Raw genomic sequence first — 21,379 nt, 5'->3', positions numbered from 1 at the left:
GTACCCAAGTGCCTAAGCCAATCTGACCTGTGCCACTTCATGGGCTAATAACTTTGGAACGCTTTCACCTATCCAAGCCATTCTGAGATTGTTTTCTCGTGACATATTGTACTTCACGTCAGTGCTAAATGGGAGTCAATATATTTTACCTTTCTATATAAAAAAATGCTAAATATTCGGAAATTTTGGAAAAATCGGCAATTTTTTAACTTTGAAATTCTCTGCTTTTTACAAAAATACTGATACCCCCCATAATAGTTATTAATTTACACTCCCCACATGTTTACTTCATATTGGCATCATTTTGAAAATGAAACCTTATTGTTTTACGACGTAATAGGGCTTATAGTTTTATGCGCAATTTTTCACATTTACAGCAAAACCCACTTTTCAAAGGACCAAGTCACTTCTGAAGTCACTTTAAGGGGCTTACATAACAGAAACCACCCATAAATTACCCCATTTTGCAAACTACACCCCTCAAGCTGTTCAAAACTCATTTTTAAAAACTGTTAACCCTTTAGGTGTTCCACAGGAATTTTAGCATGAGCCAAGAACCAAATATGACGATATCGGTACCACCCGGAGTGACTAGATGTAGTATTTGTAACAAAATTTAATCCAAGTTATGTAAATACACACTGAACATGTCATGTGCATATATATATATATATATATATATATATATATATATATATATATATATATATATATATATATATATATATATGTTACTCCATAATATCTTCAACATCGGACTCTGAATCTGACTGTTGTTCTACTGGCTCGTCTTCAGTACCCTTGTTCTGGCATGTCTGTAATCTGCACATGTCTGTGCACTTCAGGCCATTGCTGAGGCAAGTACACTGAGGAAGTTCACATGACCGCACACACTTGCAGGACAGTAGCTGTATAATAGCTTCTGGTGCTGGTGCCCCTTGCATCCACTTGACAACAAGCTTTCCGTCGTTATCTATCATCCAACCGCAGTCTGTTGGGTTTGCAACCCATGGCTGGCTCTGCAGACTTCTCCTCCAGATCGCAGCCTGGTAGTTTGCACGCAGTGCATGCATGAAAAGGCAGTCCTGGCAAGGAGGGAGTTGACTTGACTCTACCACTCCACGTCTGGCACAGAACAGCTGATAACGGAGCCTGTTTACCTCAGTTGTTTGGGTAGTTGGCAGGTACATGTGGCAGGTGATTTCCTGTAACTTCTCAAAAAGTTCGGTAGACACTTCCCATGAACGACCAACTTCCTGAAAGGCATCCTGGTATGTCTTGTTCATCTTCAACTGCTTGAGTGTCGTCATCTTCCCACGGCCAGCGAATGCACTGACGGTGTCACAGCCTGTAAATGCATGCATACCAATCAATGAATCACATACGCTGCCTCCCAATGTTCGGCTCAGAGTGGTGATATCCAGGAATCTTGTCCGGTTCTGTGTACCGCATTTCTGGAACAGGTGGGATGGGATTTTGTGGCACATGCCCAGACACAGGACCATGACATCAGTATCCTCCGAAGTGATGATGACCGACTTGTAACCAGATTCTGCTGCATGAAGAGCATGGAGAAGGAGGCGTGTGTCTGCTTCTTCTTGATTTGACTTAAGGTCAGCAGCCTCTTCCCACTGTTCTTTGGTGATCTTAAAGCAGAGCTGCTCACATGTGACATACAGCTCCTTCTCCTCAAGCTTCTCCCTGTGGTGTTTCGCCTTCCATTCTTCTACCAGAAACTTTATGAGACTTGCCTTGTTGGAGGAACTACTTAGAAGCTTTTTCCACTGCTGGATGTTGTGCCCATGTTGAATGTTCTTGAAATGGATCCCTGTGCCTTCATATCTGTTGACTCTTTCTGTATCTTTGATGGATGTCTCCTTGTAGACGTCAAAGACAATATCAATGCGCTTGCTCTTAGCACCCTCATGGATAGCGCGACTCATTGCTGTGCCTGCTAGCTGGCCAAATGTTGCATTGTTTCCCTTCAGTTTCTGAACCAGGCTCATCCCATCAATGATGGTTGCAGAGGGCTCGGGGATCACTTCTGCAGGACGAGCATTCCTCTCCAACTCCCTTGCGAGGGCAGCCTTGTTGGTCTTGCGGATAGACCCATCACCATTGGCAAGTGCCCATGGCAATGGACCCAGGGGATGAGTCAAGACATCACTCATTTGTAGCTTTCTGTTCTCAGCTACAAGTATCATCTGGCCAAATAGGTTTCTGTCAGCCTTCAAAATTACCTCCTTGCCAAGACCTTGTCTGCGTGTCTTCATTTGGATGTTAGAGAACGTTTTAAGTTTGTTCTTCGTCATCTTGTCATGAAACAATGTAGTTGGCTTATCGGTACCCAAACGCTCATCCTTGAATGTTTGATATGCATCCTCTCCTATACTGTATGCCCCTTGAAGGTCTTTGGCTACATCTGGTGGTGCTACAGTCGCTGTTGACAAACTGATAAGTTCACCATTATGCTCTTTGTTGAAGGGGTTCACCCAACCTGTCTCCAGCAGTTGAACGAAAGATTGGACATCGGCTTCATCTCTTCTAATCCTAGACACCTGTAGGTCTGAATGGCTGAAGTCAGTATATTGTTGGCCTACCAGGGCCCTCAGCTGCCTCAAGTACATACTGCGGTACTCTGATGTCAGGTAGAACCTGGAAACAGCTCCAACTTTGAGGCTGAAGCCTTTTGTGCCCCCTGGTGTCTGGGTGTCTTTGTTGATTGTCTCTTCAATGGTCTGGTCCACAGGAATTCGTCCAAAAGGATTCTTGCTACCGATCTGGACCGAAAAGCCACCTTGCATGAAGTATTCATGGACCTCTGGGTGTTCTATGGGCAGCCGAGACATTGTGGCATAGTAATAGGTTAGGTATCGGGCATAGTTGACCTTGTCATAGGCAAAACACCATGGTATCATCTGTCGGATTGCTCCTAGGTGAAGCATCCAGTTGCCTTCTCTTGAAGCTCGAACCAGGGCCAGCATGGTCTCGACCATGTCCAAGTATGACATCCAGAATGCTGAGAGTTGTTCATTTCTGAGGGTCTCAAGATAAACTTGAAAGAGCTTCAGGGTAAGTGTGCAAGATTCATTATCCAAGAGCTTTTCGAAGGATCCCTGCGACACACTGATGCGAAAGTTTGTGATGTTCTTCAGTGTTTCATCCAGATGGTGAAGGTCCCTTGCATGGTTTTCTTCTAGCCATGGAAGGAAGTTTTTCCATGCAAGCCTCATAAGTGCTTCATAGACCAGCTTGTGCAGTCTCACTGCTCTGTTGTACCTCCGGCCGTCCATCACTCCAGACACTGATCCTTCAGCGATTACACCGGATTCAACACACAGATCTCTAAGGCCTGCATCCTGAAATCTGTTCCCTATGATAGACTTCCAACTCTCCTCTAGACTTCTTCATTGTAAAGATACTACGACATTTACGGTGATATTGTATGTGTGGTATTTCTCCTTCTTCAAGGCCCTTAGCTGCTACCAGGACTGATTCATGCTGCCTGATCTCTGCAGCCCTAAGCAATGTTTTCCAGGAGTCCAAATCCTTAAGGGACGCCAGATCATCGCTGTCATCATTAGAGCAGTGTATGATACAGTCGATCCGTGATTTCTTCCTTGCTGGTACTTCCATCATGCCGTTAGATAGTCAGTAAACACCTGCAAACACAAAGAAAAACATTAAAATTTTATTTACCGTATTTCCTGGCGTATAAGACGACTTTTTAGCCATGAAAAACATGGCTCCAAGAGGGCGGTTGTCTTATACGCCGAATACAGCCGCCGGGGGGAAAGGCCGCCGCGCAGGGAAGGAGGAGGCAGGGGCCCACCTTCATGAGGCGCTCGTTCTTAGAGCTGGGAGCGCTGGTGCTAGGTGACTGTTCCCCCTCTCTCCACAAGTTCCTTACCAGCAGCAGCACACAGTACAGGACTACAGGACCTGTGGTGATGTCACGGCCATGTGATCAGTCACAAGCCTGGGAGGTGTCAGCCTCTACAGAGGGAGATAGGAGCTCTGCAGAGAAGACCGGAGAGTCCTGTTCAGCACAGAACGTGTATGTGTCAGTGTGTGTGCGTGTGTTGGGGCACCTCAGGGTGTCTTCAAATGTGACATAGCCCCCTAGATTTCTTCCAGTAAAATTTGCACTCCAAAAGTCATTTGGCGCTCCTTCCCTTCCGAGGCCTGCCGTTCCCCAATACTGCAGTGTACGACAACATATCGGGTGTTGTTGTGTTCGGGAGAGATTGGTGAACAAATAGTGGGGTGCATTTTTTGCTGGTACACCTCTTAAAAATAAAAAAATGAGCCTAAAATGACACCTTCATGTAAAAAATGCACTTTTTCCATTTTCTCAACCAAGTGTTTCCAACTACTGTGAAACACTGGTTGGGTCAAAGTGGTCACTATACCCCCTAAAAGATTCCTTGGGGGTGTAGTTTCCAAAATAGGGTCACTTTTTGGGGTTTCCACTGTGGGGGTACCTCAGGCAGCCTTCAAATGTGACATGGCCCCCTAGATTTCTTCCAGTGAATCCGCCACCCAAAAACCACATAGCGCTCCTTCCGTGTTGAGCTGTGCTGTGTGCCCATACTTTAGTTTACGAGTACATGTGGGGTGTTTCTATAAACTGCAGAATTAGGGTAACCAAGTTTGGGTTTGCCGTTAACCCTTGCTAGGTTGCAGGTAAAATTGGATTACAATGTAATATCTGGAAAAAAAATGAAATTTTGAAATTTCGCCTTCATTCTGCTAAAATTCCTGTGGAACACCTAAAGGGTTAACAGTTTTTAAAAATGAGTTTTGAACAGCTTGAGGGGTGTAGTTTGCAAAATGGGGTAATTTATGGGTGGTTTCTGTTATGTAAGCCCCTTAAAGTGACTTCAGAAGTGACTTGGTCCTTTGAAAAGTGGGTTTTGCTGTAAATGTGAAAAATTGCGCATAAAACTATAAGCCCTATTACGTCGTAAAACAATAAGGTTTCATTTTCAAAATGATGCCAATATGAAGTAAACATGTGGGGAGTGTAAATTAATAACTATTATGGGGGGTATCAGTATTTTTGTAAAAAGCAGAGAATTTCAAAGTTAAAAAATTGCCGATTTTTCCAAAATTTCCGAATATTTAGCATTTTTTTATATAGAAAGGTAAAATATATTGACTCCCATTTAGCACTGACGTGAAGTACAATATGTCACGAGAAAACAATCTCAGAATGGCTTGGATAGGTGAAAGCGTTCCAAAGTTATTAGCCCATGAAGTGGCACAGGTCAGATTGGCTTAGGCACTTGGGTACAAATAGGCCTAGGGCTGAAGGGGTTAATAAGCTACGTATATGTAAGGGCTATCATATCAAAAAATAAACTACAGACATGCATCTACCTAAAAATACCAAAGAAAATTAGTCACTCCGGGTGGTACCGATATCTGGCCCGGCTCATGGACTAATATCCTTTATGGCTCCTGCCCTAGCACACTCCACTTCTAACATTATACTACCTATAACCACCAATACGTAAGTGTGTCTGCAGGTGGTAAATTGGAGTAATGGATAAGTGGTTTATATGGTAGGATGTGTATGAGTTGAATGAGGACATTATGAGCCACAACTAGTTAAATGTGTATCAAGTGTTGATCCATAGTATAAAAACTCGCTCACAATGACCACCACTATCATATCAATTCTAAATATAAACATACTCTGAAATCATATAACTTAATGTTATATAATAACCTCTACAAGCATGAACCCTAGTCCTTAGACAACCCAGTATAGCAAGCATTCTCGTGGGAAACTGGTTGAGGAAGCTGTAGGTGAAGACTAAAGGTACCTTCACACGAAGCGACGCTGCAGCGATAGCGACAATGATGCCGATCGCTGCAGCATCGCTGTTTGATCGCTGGAGAGCTGTCACACAGACCGCTCTCCAGCGACCAACGATGCCGAGGTCCCCGGGTAACCAGGGTAAACATCGGGTTGCTAAGCGCAGGGCCGCGCTTAGTAACCCGATGTTTACCCTGGTTACCAGCGTAAAAGTTAAAAAAACAAACAGCACATACTCACCAGCGCGTCCCCCAGCGTCTGCTTCCTGACACTGACTGAGCTCCGGCCCTAACAGCACAGCGGTGACGTCACCGCTGTGCTTTCACTTTCACTTTAGGGCCGGCGCTCAGTAAGTGTCAGGAAGCAGACGCTGGGGGACGCATGTAAGTATGTGCTGTTTGTTTTTTTTACTTTTACGCTGGTAACCAGGGTAAACATCGGGTTACTAAGCGTGGCCCTGCGCTTGGTAACCCGATGTTTACCCTGGTTACCAGTGTAAAACATCGCTGGTATCGTTGCTTTTGCTTTCAAACACAACGATACACAGCGATCGGACGACCAAATAAAGTTCTGGACTTTATTCAGCGACCAGCGACATCACAGCAGGATCCTGATCGCTGCTGCGTGTCAAACTAAACGATATCGCTAGCGAGGACGCTGCAACGTCACGGATCGCTAGCGATGTCGTTTCGTGTGAAGGTACCTTAACACACTTTGCCTTTTGTTCCAAAACAGCCTTACCACAATTCACACCAATCTGATAATAACCTTGTGTTTGTCTTCCAAGGTCATAGTACCAGGTTCCCACCTTAATATGAGACCAGGGGTATAGCTTTTGCGGGTGTAGCTATATCAGAATATCAGTTATACCTCATCCGCAGTGCTTGAGGGAATCCTAAAGTTCTTCTGCCACATAAGAAGACACCAGTATTATATATGGCACATAGGAGTTGGGGGACCTGTTACAGATTTCTCGTTGGGGCCTAGGAAGGTGAAGTTATGGCCCTGACTACATCTTTCCATATGGGATGATCTTGAGACAAATACACACTCCTAAAATAGATAATGTTGTATCACAGTGTAGTAGCCTAAGCCAATCTTCACAAACCCTTTGAAGCCCTATTGACCATGTTGAGAATTCCCACCACTGGGATTCTGAAAATAGTAGTGCGACCAATGTAGGTTAGTTGGTTTAAGGCTTATTCCCTTTGAAAATCTAACAAAAATTTAACTGTTACACCGTACCACATCTGACATGAATGTTGGTGCTGGTGAAAGTCTAATTTAAGGACTATCCATCACTTGTGACAAAATACTGCCTTTGGTCTGTCGTAAATCAGATCTCCCAATACTTAGTTAAATTAAACCTGCCCCGAAAAGACATTTATTACGCTTCTAGGCATCTCGATAGATAATCATAATAAAAGTAATGCTGGGAAATGGATCTAATATATAATTGCCTAGAATACTACTTCCTGCAATTTGTGCCAACTTCCGTGGCTTTGTCCGGAGCTAATGTTCGGAGATAATGTCCGGAGCTAATGTCCGGAGATAATGTCCGGAGCTAATGTCCGGAGCTAATGTCCGGAGATAAGTGACGTCACCAGTGTCCTACACCCAGGCAGAGCACAGGGGCCCCAGGCAGCATATGGGGCCCCAGGCAGAGCACAGTGGCCCCAGGCAGAGCACAGGGTCCCCAGGCAGCATATGGGGCCCCAGGCAGAGCACAGTGGTCCCAGGCAGAGCACAGGGGCCCCAGGCAGCCTATGGGGCCCCAGGCAGAGCACAGTGGCCCCAGGCAGAGCACAGGGGCCCCAGGCAGCATATGGGGCCCCAGGCAGAGCACAGGGGCCCCAAGCAGCATATGGGGCCCCAGGCAGAGCACAGTGGCCCCAGGCAGAGCACAGGGGCCCCAGGCAGAACATGGGGCCCTAGGCAGAGCACAGGGGCCCCAGGCAGCATATGGGGCCCCAGGCAGAGCACATTGGTCCCAGGTAGAGCACAGGGGCCCCAGGCAGCCTATGGGGCCCCAGGCAGAGCACAGGGGCCCCAGGCAGCATATGGGGCCCCAGGCAGAGCACAGGGGCCCCAGGCAGCATATGGGGCCCCAGGCAGAGCACAGGGGCCCCAGGCAGCATATGGGGCCCCAGGCAGAGCACAGTGGCCCCAGGCAGAGCACAGGGGCCCCAGGCAGAACATGGGGCCCCAGGCAGAGCACAGGGGCCCCAGGCAGAGCACAGGGGCCCCAGGCAGCATATGGGGCCCCAGGCAGAGCACAGGGGCCCCAGGCAGCATATGGGGCCCCAGGCAGAGCACAGTGGCCCCAGGCAGCATATGGGGCCCCAGGCAGAGCACAGTGGCCCCAGGCAGAGCACAGGGGCCCCAGGCAGCATATGGGGCCCCAGGCAGAGCACAGTGGTCCCAGGCAGAGCACAGGGGCCCCAGGCAGCTTATGGGGCCCCAGGCAGAGCACAGTGGCCCCAGGCAGAACATGGGGCCCCAGGCAGAGCACAGTGGCCCCAGGCAGAGCACAGGGGCCCCAGGCAGAACATGGGGCCCCAGGCAGAGCACAGGGGCCCCAGGCAGAGCACAGGGGCCCCAGGCAGCATATGGGGCCCCAGGCAGAGCACAGTGGCCCCAGGCAGAGCACAGGGGCCCCAGGCAGCATATGGGGCCCCAGGCAGAGCACAGTGGCCCCAGGCAGAGCACAGGGGCCCCAGGCAGAGCACAGTGGCCCCAGGCAGAGCACAGGGGCCCCAGGCAGAACATGAAGCCCCAGGCAGAGCACAGGGGCCCCAGGCAGAGCACAGGGGCCCCAGGCAGCATATGGGGCCCCAGGCAGAGCACAGGGGCCCCAGGCAGCATATGGGGCCCCAGGCAGAGCACAGTGGCCCCAGGCAGAGCACAGGGGCCCCAGGCAGAACATGAAGCCCCAGGCAGAGCACAGGGGCCCCAGGCAGAGCACAGGGGCCCCAGGCAGCATATGGGGCCCCAGGCAGAGCACAGGGGCCCCAGGCAGCATATGGGGCCCCAGGCAGAGCACAGGGGCCCCAGGCAGCATATGGGGCCCCAGGCAGAGCACAGTGGCCCCAGGCAGAGCACAGGGGCCCCAGGCAGAGCACAGGGGCCCCAGGCAGAACATGGGGCCCCAGGCAGAGCACAGGGGCCCCAGGCAGAGCACAGGGGCCCCAGGCAGCATATGGGGCCCCAGGCAGAGCACAGGGGCCCCAGGCAGCATATGGGGCCCCAGGCAGAGCACAGTGGCCCCAGGCAGCATATGGGGCCCCAGGCAGAGCACAGTGGCTGCAGGCAGAGCACAGGGGCCCCAGGCAGCATATGGGGCCCCAGGCAGAGCACAGTGGTCCCAGGCAGAGCACAGGGGCCCCAGGCAGCTTATGGGGCCCCAGGCAGAGCACAGTGGCCCCAGGCAGAACATGGGGCCCCAGGCAGAGCACAGTGGCCCCAGGCAGAGAACAGGGGCCCCAGGCAGAACATGGGGCCCCAGGCAGAGCACAGGGGCCCCAGGCAGAGCACAGGGGCCCCAGGCAGCATATGTGGCCCCAGGCAGAGCACAGGGGCCCCAGGCAGCATATGGGGCCCCAGGCAAAGCACAGTGGCCCCAGACAGAGCACAGGGGCCCCAGGCAGCATATGGGGCCCCAGGCAGAGCACAGTGGTCCCAGGCAGAGCACAGGGGCCCCAGGCAGAGCACAGGGGCCCCAGGCAGCATATGAGGCCCCAGGCAGAGCACATTGGTCCCAGGTAGAGCACAGGGGCCCCAGGCAGCCTATGGGGCCCCAGGCAGAGCACAGGGGCCCCAGGCAGCATATGGGGACCCAGGCAGAGCACAGTGGCCCCAGGCAGAGCACAGGGGCCCCAGGCAGAACATGGGGCCCCAGGCAGAGCACAGGGGCCCCAGGCAGCATATGGGGCCCCAGGCAGAGCACAGGGGCCCCAGGCAGCATATGGGGCCCCAGGCAGAGCACAGCGATATTTTGGACCACTGTGCGGTGTTTCAGACCCCCTGTGTGATGTCTGGGGCCCTGTTCTTAAGTATATTAAAGATTAACGTAACGTATATTAAAGTATATTATAGATCAAATTTGACACGTTTATGAGCACCATTGAGTGATATACTCAAGAATGACATAATTTTTCAACATTTTATGGTTTCAAACTGTAAACACTCAGAGTTTTTTTTACTTCAACCAGAAAACCTTAACGGTTCATAAAAAACTTGACTGTTCAGGATATGATAAAAGTCATAGTATTCTGAATCTTTAACTTATAAAGATATCTTTACATGGGGTGATTATTGGTTCCAGAGAGGCTTTCGGCCGATAATTGTACACATGGCTGGTGACAGGACAATACAATATAAACGTTCAAAGGTAAACACTGATAACATTAAAATCTAATATATAATTGCCTAGAATACTACTTCCGGCAATTTGTGCCAACTTCCGTGGCTTTGTCCGGAGATAATGTCCGAAGATAAGTGACGTCACCAGCGTCCTACACCCGCTCAGGGTGGACAAAGATATATGCCTTCGTGGTGCGCGGCACTTTTCTGATTGGTTGCCGCCTGCCGCGAGCGACCAATCAGAAATGTGCCGTACTGTCAAGAATTGTCAAGAGCTGGTGAGTGCAGCCATTTTTTGTTCTTTCTTACTATTATTTATTAATTGTATTATTCTTACATTTGAATAAATAAAGTATATATGGATTCTAGACTCCCGATTCTTTAGAATCGGGCTGCCATCTAGTAAAAGATAATAAGATATTATACGCACCTACACTAGGCAACACCTCACCTGTCCTGCGGCCATAGCTGCCTGACCTGTACTCCACTTGGTCTGAAACTTCTGATACCTACTAGGCCTCACATTGTCACTTGGGTTTGTGATATGCAGAGTGCCTATCACAAGCTATAATAATAATCTTTATTTTTATATAGCGCTAAGATATTCCGCAGCGCTTTACAGGTTGCACACATTATCATCACTGTCCCCATTGAGGCTCACAATCTAAATTCCCTATCAGTATGTCTTTGGAATGTGGGAGGAAACCCATGCAAACACGGAGAGAACATACAAAACTCTTTGCAGATGTTGTCCTTGGTGGGGTTTGAACCCAGGACTCCAGCACTGCAAGGCTGCTGTGCTAACCACTGCGCCACTGTGCTGCCCATCCACATAACCACACAAATTCTAGTCAGCATCGGAAGAACTGGACTGAAAAATAAAGAGTGAAGACAGAAGACTACGTCGTTGCGAGTGTATGATGAGGTAGGGAGCTATAGTGGCAGGAAAGAGAGTACAATATTTTATTAACTTTCGACCCTTGAGACCTTTATGAAAAAGCTTCAAAATGGTGACCATCTGGCTTCCATTTGACTGGATTTATGAAAATATAATATGGAAAAATTTGGATTTTGGCACATCTGAATTTTTCGGGGAATTTAGACAATACTGTACAGAGAACAGGCTTGTGACTGAGCTTCCATTGTCCCCTCTGTAATGCCTTTGCTTTAGGTTTCAAAACTGCCCCATTAATGTTTTTGCTGCAGTCCTCCTTCTTAAATCTAAAATTTGACAAGAATGCTTTGGAGTCCAGCAGGTGTTCAACTTGCAGCTCCAGGGCCATAAAGCAATTTCCCCCAACATTATGATACCCCCTCAGTCCACCGATGCAAATATGCCCCCGGTCTACCCCCACACAATGATGTGCCCACACAGATTGATGTCCCTAGTCCCCCACCACAATATGAAGTCCCCAAAGCCCCTCCCCTGTGCACAGTATGATGCCCTTTAATGCCATTCCCCAGTATTATGCCTCTTCACTCTGTTCCCTGTGTTGTAGTGCTGTAATCATGCCTCATGTAGCGAATCTCAGACCCCGAAGGTGCATTAACTGTATGAGGGATATGCCACCCACTTCTCAGAACAGCTCTTCAATCTCAGAACAGGTGTCACGCTCCCGCCCAGACTGGATGGCACAAGCGTGGGGGAGTTTTGGCCTAACTGTGCCACAAACCAGACTACCCTGGAAGGGGCATGACTAAGCAGCTACCTTGGTACCACCTGATGGTGAGGTCAGGCTTGTGCGGCAGGTAGCTGCCAGGTACCACTCCAGGGCGATGTCTGGCTGTGGTAGCTGATCTCACTGGGGGATAGAACACTGGCAGACAGGCGGGCAAGGCTGAGACACTGGCAGGCAGGCAGGCAGGCATGACTCAGACACAGGCAGGCAGGCGGGAACAGCTGAGACACTGGCAAGTGGGCACGGCTGAGACACTGGCAGGTGGGCACAGCTGAGACACTGGCAGCTGGGCACGGCTGAGACACTGGCAGCTGGGCACGGCTGAGACACTGGCAGGTGGGCACGGCTGAGACACTGGCAGGTGGGCACGGCTGAGACACTGGCAGGCAGGCACGGCTGAGACACTGGCAGGCAGGCATGGCTGAGACAGAAGGCACAGGAACACAGGCAGGTGTGAGTGGTATATTAGAACAGGTAGAGACCGGTAAGCACTAGAGGTGCAGGGACTGATTCAGGAAGGACAGGAACGGACAGGTGTGAATGATATATGGGAACAGGTAGGAAACTGTTCAGACTATAAGAGCAGGGACTGATTCAGGGAGGACAGGAACACGTCATAAGTCGTATTCTGAAAAGATTTTTACATAATCGGAATAGTATTATAAAAATTAGTGAACATGTATCCCTTTTAAAATTTATTTTATTTTATTTCAAAAATATTTAAAATACACCACCCAGTGTTTATGGCAGAATACACTGCCTAGATACAAAAAAAAGACCAAGGTCTAGCACATACCCTACACTAGTCCTTATTGACCCCTGCCTAACTGTGGAGGTTGGCACCCTAATAACGATTTTTTGGCGCCCCCACTCAGCGTAGGCTGACCCTCTCTGCCCTCACTCACCCTGCAATGCAGGTGGGAAAACAATAACATAAGATCAGAGATGAAGAAAGAAAAAAATTGGTCAACTCAATAAAAAAACCAAATATAACAAACTAAGCAAAAAATGAGAGAGGGAGTTTAGAGGGCAATTAATGGACACAGGATATCATTTCCATAAAAGGAATATTATAGCCATCTAATTGTTAGCAGATGCTATCGTGTAATGGGTATGTCACCAGATATGCCACATCAATGTTCAATTTAGGCAATGAGCCCCTTTTTTTTGACTAGCACCCATACTGTAGAATAAATATTTCAAAGACTGTTATCAACTATACATTCTATATGATGTGATAGATAGCATATAATTGACCATCAGCCATACTATTGACCAATACTCAGTAACTGTATACCAATCAATCACATACGTCTGAGCAATAGGCAAGATATATCAATGGTATCCACAGCTTTGCATAATGTCTTAGCGCAATACTCTGTGTCAACTCAACACTATTGCATGATACTTATCGCAATGTGCTGCGCCTCAACGCGTTTCCCCGTATACCGGTTCATCAGGAGGCCTATAAAAAAGGAATGCTGATAGCAGATGCCATGGATGAAAAGCATGGCCAGCGATCTTAAACCGTGGATTTTAATACCACCGGTAATGTTGAGGCTCCAATCAGCGCCCACACTAATTAGTTCTGGGAGAAAAAACCTGAGTAATGTGATGTTTTACCTGTCGCAGACAAACCCCCATTGCTCCGGCGTGCAAGTCACTCCATTGCGCAGGTGCGGAAGTGCTAAAGAGATGAATTCAAAAGGTAAGTGTTGCTATGTTCTAGTGCGCAAACGCAGAACCGGCGCACTAACCCTGGTGCGCATGACAGATATGGTTCCCTCAGTGGCATACATGTAACGCTGTTGTACACAAACGGATATCCGCATTGCGCGGCGGTGCCAGGTAATACATCACCGCACCAGACAGGATATGATGTCTAATGTGCACTCTCAAAAGTGGTGTGCACGGAAAAAATTCCCAACACTTCAGTTCCGGCTTACAACCTATAATAAACTATGCCAGAAGACAGCGTAACAGAATAGCAACCGATACATATACTAGAAGTACTATAGATGCTACGTATTACCTATCTCATTAACCATTAAATACAAATAATTGATAGTTATTTTGCATTCACTATATCTTTGTCCCTAAAACATGAGATATGTATGTTCATTAGATTAATTTAAAGGGTTTTAGACAGATAAATGAATAAAATTAAAGATATCTTGTCCCATCCGGAACATACAGTTTCCTAATATTATACTATACAATGTAGCGCACATACAAACGTGCATAAAACAAGACCACTCCATAAGTACATATTCCACCCATACCCAAGGGGTACTCAGAAACTAACCATAGTCACGATATTTCAGGAAAGGGAACTATTTTATAAAGCACGTGTATGAGAGATACTCGTTCAGACCCTTGGGGGACAAGGACTGTAGCCTATACATCCATTCCGTTTCTTTACACTGAATGGCTTTATCCAAGTCGCCCCCCCTTAGTTTCGGTCTAATTAACTCCACCATACTGAAGCTTATCTCTTTCAGATTTCCTCCGTGTACCTCATTCATGTGCCGCGCCAACGGGGTGTCTCTTTTATTTCTTATATCCCCTGCGTGCTCACCCACCCTCACCCTTAATTCCCTAATAGTTTTTCCGATGTAATCTTTTGGGCAGGTGCACGTAGCTTTATAGACCACCCCGGTGGATTTGCAGTTCCCAAAATCCCTAATGCGGTATTCTTTACCATTTGATGCACTGCAGAAGGTTTTACATTGTGTCATCATTCCACATCTAGAACAGTTTCCACACTTATAGAAGCCAATAGGTTTCCTATCAAGCCACGTACCTTCCTTCTGAGGTTTAGCGTACAGGCTACGGACCAAGGCATCCCCTATGGTCCTACCCCTCCTGTACGTAATACTCGGCCTGGGAGATATCAGATTACTAACGTTGGGGTCCGCAAGCAATATCCCCCAATGTTTTTGAAACACCTGAAACACCCTATCCGACTGTCCATCAAATGTACCAATCATTCTGACCAAACCCTCATTACAATCTCGGTCTTTTTTAACCAAGAGTGATGGTCTATTGGCTCTGAGCGCCTCCTCAAAGGGGCCATCCAGCACATCCCTTGGGTATCCTTTTGCCCTAAACCTGCCATATAGCTCTTTCGTAAAATTTGTAAATTTGTGAAGGACATCAATGACAATGGTATAGGTTTGAAATTCACCTGTGAGTACCATGAGTACAGTATCAATTTTTTGGATCTGACCATTTCAAAGGGACAATATGGGAGTATTGAGACCTGCACATTTCGCAAACCAACTGCTGCCAATAACCTGTTACGTTGGAGTAGCCATCATCCTGTACCCCTGAAAAAGGGGATACCGAAAGGGCAGTTCCTACGTATAAGGAGGAACTGCTCAGATGTGGGGGTTTACAGGAAACAAGCGAAAGAGCTATATGGCAGGTTTAGGGCAAAAGGATACCCAAGGGATGTGCTGGATGGCCCCTTTGAGGAGGCGCTCAGAGCCAATAGACCATCACTCTTGGTTAAAAAAGACCGAGATTGTAATGAGGGTTTGGTCAGAATGATTGGTACATTTGATGGACAGTCGGATAGGGTGTTTCAGGTGTTTCAAAAACATTGGGGGATATTGCTTGCGGACCCCAACGTTAGTAATCTGATATCTCCCAGGCCGAGTATTACGTACAGGAGGGGTAGGACCATAGGGGATGCCTTGGTCCGTAGCCTGTACGCTAAACCTCAGAAGGAAGGTACGTGGCTTGATAGGAAACCTATTGGCTTCTATAAGTGTGGAAACTGTTCTAGATGTGGAATGATGACACAATGTAAAACCTTCTGCAGTGCATCAAATGGTAAAGAATACCGCATTAGGGATTTTGGGAACTGCAAATCCACCGGGGTGGTCTATAAAGCTACGTGCACCTGCCCAAAAGATTACATCGGAAAAACTATTAGGGAATTAAGGGTGAGGGTGGGTGAGCACGCAGGGGATATAAGAAATAAAAGAGACACCCCGTTGGCGCGGCACATGAATGAGGTACACGGAGGAAATCTGAAAGAGATAAGCTTCAGTATGGTGGAGTTAATTAGACCGAAACTAAGGGGGGGCGACTTGGATAAAGCCATTCAGTGTAAAGAAACGGAATGGATGTATAGGCTACAGTCCTTGTCCCCCAAGGGTCTGAACGAGTATCTCTCATACACGTGCTTTATAAAATAGTTCCCTTTCCTGAAATATCGTGACTATGGTTAGTTTCTGAGTACCCCTTGGGTATGGGTGGAATATGTACTTATGGAGTGGTCTTGTTTTATGCACGTTTGTATGTGCGCTACATTGTATAGTATAATATTAGGAAACTGTATGTTCCGGATGGGACAAGATATCTTTAATTTTATTCATTTATCTGTCTAAAACCCTTTAAATTAATCTAATGAACATACATATCTCATGTTTTAGGGACAAAGATATAGTGAATGCAAAATAACTATCAATTATTTGTATTTAATGGTTAATGAGATAGGTAATACGTAGCATCTATAGTACTTCTAGTATATGTATCGGTTGCTATTCTGTTACGCTGTCTTCTGGCATAGTTTATTATAGGTTGTAAGCCGGAACTGAAGTGTTGGGAATTTTTTCCGTGCACACCACTTTTGAGAGTGCACATTAGACATCATATCCTGTCTGGTGCGGTGATGTATTACCTGGCACCGCCGCGCAATGCGGATATCCGTTTGTGTACAACAGCGTTACATGTATGCCACTGAGGGAACCATATCTGTCATGCGCACCAGGGTTAGTGCGCCGGTTCTGCGTTTGCGCACTAGAACATAGCAACACTTACCTTTTGAATTCATCTCTTTAGCACTTCCGCACCTGCGCAATGGAGTGACTTGCACGCCGGAGCAATGGGGGTTTGTCTGCGACAGGTAAAACATCACATTACTCAGGTTTTTTCTCCCAGAACTAATTAGTGTGGGCGCTGATTGGAGCCTCAACATTACCGGTGGTATTAAAATCCACGGTTTAAGATCGCTGGCCATGCTTTTCATCCATGGCATCTGCTATCAGCATTCCTTTTTTATAGGCCTCCTGATGAACCGGTATACGGGGAAACGCGTTGAGGCGCAGCACATTGCGATAAGTATCATGCAATAGTGTTGAGTTGACACAGAGTATTGCGCTAAGACATTATGCAAAGCTGTGGATACCATTGATATATCTTGCCTATTGCTCAGACGTATGTGATTGATTGGTATACAGTTACTGAGTATTGGTCAATAGTATGGCTGATGGTCAATTATATGCTATCTATCACATCATATAGAATGTATAGTTGATAACAGTCTTTGAAATATTTATTCTACAGTATGGGTGCTAGTCAAAAAAAAGGGGCTCATTGCCTAAATTGAACATTGATGTGGCATATCTGGTGACATACCCATTACACGATAGCATCTGCTAACAATTAGATGGCTATAATATTCCTTTTATGGAAATGATATCCTGTGTCCATTAATTGCCCTCTAAACTCCCTCTCTCATTTTTTGCTTAGTTTGTTATATTTGGTTTTTTTATTGAGTTGACCAATTTTTTTCTTTCTTCATCTCTGATCTTATGTTATTGTTTTCCCACCTGCATTGCAGGGTGAGTGAGGGCAGAGAGGGTCAGCCTACGCTGAGTGGGGGCGCCAAAAAATCGTTATTAGGGTGCCAACCTCCACAGTTAGGCAGGGGTCAATAAGGACTAGTGTAGGGTATGTGCTAGACCTTGGTCTTTTTTTTGTATCTAGGCAGTGTATTCTGCCATAAACACTGGGTGGTGTATTTTAAATATTTTTGAAATAAAATAAAATAAATTTTAAAAGGGATACATGTTCACTAATTTTTATAATACTATTCCGATTATGTAAAAATCTTTTCAGAATACGACTTATGATTTGTTAATAACATGGCCAGCTTTTTGTCCAATCCCATTAACACTGACCTGTGGGCACAAGACGCTAACCAAGTATTCTCTACCAATTACGAAGCAGCTGAAAATTCAGAGAACCCTTCCCTAAAAACATTATTTAAAGAATTGTATTTAGCCTATAAGGAAAATATAAAATCCTGGTGGGAAACGAAAGGGTTAGAAAATTATATAAAAAATAGGATTGTCCCGAAGGGCCTCCGAATTACGATACAACCCTCTCCTAGGACAGCCAATCCCAGTTTATTAGCAGTGTGGACAAAAGAATCAGTAGAGGCCTCAGTGAGGTTTATGCAGCTTCTCCTAATTGAAGAGAAAAAATTATTTGAGGAATCAACTAAAAAATTGAACAGCTTAATTGAAAAAGTTCAGAAGTTTAAATCAGATCCGGATTTTATCCGACGTGAAAACACGCTGCAAAACTCTGTGGAAAAATTTCAGTCTAATTTGAAAGATCGTAAGCACACCCAGTTCACACGGGATTTAAGCGAATTCAAAGAAAATAGAGCGTACGATTACCAGGGGAGGGTGCCATCTGAGGCTTCTTCTTCAGATATTGATACCTCAGACACGGAAAGAGGGGATAATTTTAACTCCTTTCGAGGTAGAGGCAGGCAAACACGAGGAAAATGGCGTCCCCAGAAATTTCAATACAGACAAAGGGGCAGGGGCGGAGGTCCCAGACAGAATCAAGGTATGCCATCATCATCTACTTCCTCTATATCGCCTCGGCCATCTTTTTTAGAACAGGGCCCGGTAGGGGGTTACGACCTCAGGAGCAAAATGACATAGGACAGGGGGAAATAATTAATCTCTCCTCTTATATACTATCAAGGGAGGATTACTCACTTTTGGGGAGAGGCTTAAATTTTGTCCCAACGGGCTCCTATGATTGCTTTAGATGGGTGAAGGACTTGAATCTCTTCGGACGGAATCTAAAATGGAAGCTGTTTTTTCAACAAAATGATATGGAAAACTGTAGAAGGTTGGGGGTGTCGGAGGAGGATATTGAGAGTTGGCGTACTTTGACTGATTTATTGAATGAGAATGACCAAACACGAGGTAAAGGTCCCTTCACAGGATTAAAAAATAAGAGTACCCGGATGCCACCCATAAATGACGTGACTAGTGTGGATATCTTCATGAAACTGGTTGAAGCAGATCTAGCTAAGATCAAGAGGGGTGAGCAGGAGTGGGCGTCCAATCTAAATGAGGGGGAAAGAGTGGCCCTAAAAAGGTTGGAAGGAAATAAGAATATTATCATCAAGGCCTCAGATAAAGGGGGAAACCTCGTGATTATGGACCATTCAATATATCTCAATATGTGCCATGCACTACTGTACGAACACAATACATATGAAATTTTGTCGCAGGATCCCACTAAGCAATATAAGAAGGATCTGGGAGTCATTTTGAAACGAGCCAAGGAGGAAGGCCTGATATCAGAGAATGAGTACAAATTTATGTTACCTGACAAGGTGATGACCCCAACGTTCTACGCTCTGCCGAAAGTGCACAAGGGCTTAATGCCCTTGAAAGGGCGTCCAATAGTATCAGGAATAGATTCCCTAACGCAAAATAGTGGAGTATATTTGGACAGGGTTTTGAGATCGTTTGTTACATTGCTCCCATCTTATGTTAGGGACACGTCCCATCTTTTGTCTATGTTGGAGGGGATTACCCTAGGAAATGATGTACTTATAGCGTCAATAGATGTGGAGGCGCTGTATAGTTCTATACCGCACGAACATGGTGTTAGGGCTGTGGCTCATTTCCTTAGTACGAGAGCGGTGGAATGCTGGGATCATAATGCCTTTGTCCAGAACCTTTTGTCATTTGTCCTGTCTCATAATTATTTTTTGTTTAATGACAAGTACTTCCACCAGCTCAGGGGTACAGCGATGGGGAGCCCATGTGCCCCCACTTATGCTAATATCTTCCTGGGCTGGTGGGAGGAAACTCTTATTTTTGGAGAGGAGGATGCATGGTGGAGCCCCTTTATTAATTTTTGGGCCAGATATATCGATGATATTTTGATATTCTGGTCCGGTTCAGCCAGTGATTTTTGTAAATTTGTGAAGGACATCAATGACAATGGTATAGGTTTGAAATTCACCTGTGAGTACCATGAGTACAGTATCAATTTTTTGGATCTGACCATTTCAAAGGGACAATATGGGAGTATTGAGACCTGCACATTTCGCAAACCAACTGCTGCCAATAACCTGTTACGTTGGAGTAGCCATCATCCTGTACCCCTGAAAAAGGGGATACCGAAAGGGCAGTTCCTACGTATAAGGAGGAACTGCTCAGATGTGGGGGTTTACAGGAAACAAGCGAAAGAGCTATATGGCAGGTTTAGGGCAAAAGGATACCCAAGGGATGTGCTGGATGGCCCCTTTGAGGAGGCGCTCAGAGCCAATAGACCATCACTCTTGGTTAAAAAAGACCGAGATTGTAATGAGGGTTTGGTCAGAATGATTGGTACATTTGATGGACAGTCGGATAGGGTGTTTCAGGTGTTTCAAAAACATTGGGGGATATTGCTTGCGGACCCCAACGTTAGTAATCTGATATCTCCCAGGCCGAGTATTACGTACAGGAGGGGTAGGACCATAGGGGATGCCTTGGTCCGTAGCCTGTACGCTAAACCTCAGAAGGAAGGTACGTGGCTTGATAGGAAACCTATTGGCTTCTATAAGTGTGGAAACTGTTCTAGATGTGGAATGATGACACAATGTAAAACCTTCTGCAGTGCATCAAATGGTAAAGAATACCGCATTAGGGATTTTGGGAACTGCAAATCCACCGGGGTGGTCTATAAAGCTACGTGCACCTGCCCAAAAGATTACATCGGAAAAACTATTAGGGAATTAAGGGTGAGGGTGGGTGAGCACGCAGGGGATATAAGAAATAAAAGAGACACCCCGTTGGCGCGGCACATGAATGAGGTACACGGAGGAAATCTGAAAGAGATAAGCTTCAGTATGGTGGAGTTAATTAGACCGAAACTAAGGGGGGGCGACTTGGATAAAGCCATTCAGTGTAAAGAAACGGAATGGATGTATAGGCTACAGTCCTTGTCCCCCAAGGGTCTGAACGAGTATCTCTCATACACGTGCTTTATAAAATAGTTCCCTTTCCTGAAATATCGTGACTATGGTTAGTTTCTGAGTACCCCTTGGGTATGGGTGGAATATGTACTTATGGAGTGGTCTTGTTTTATGCACGTTTGTATGTGCGCTACATTGTATAGTATAATATTAGGAAACTGTATGTTCCGGATGGGACAAGATATCTTTAATTTTATTCATTTATCTGTCTAAAACCCTTTAAATTAATCTAATGAACATACATATCTCATGTTTTAGGGACAAAGATATAGTGAATGCAAAATAACTATCAATTATTTGTATTTAATGGTTAATGAGATAGGTAATACGTAGCATCTATAGTACTTCTAGTATATGTATCGGTTGCTATTCTGTTACGCTGTCTTCTGGCATAGTTTATTATAGGTTGTAAGCCGGAACTGAAGTGTTGGGAATTTTTTCCGT

The sequence above is a fragment of the Ranitomeya variabilis genome, chromosome 5 (assembly GCF_051348905.1).
Source record: "Ranitomeya variabilis isolate aRanVar5 chromosome 5, aRanVar5.hap1, whole genome shotgun sequence".
Classification (NCBI taxonomy): Eukaryota; Metazoa; Chordata; class Amphibia; order Anura; family Dendrobatidae; genus Ranitomeya; species Ranitomeya variabilis.
This window is presented reverse-complemented; position numbering follows the sequence as displayed.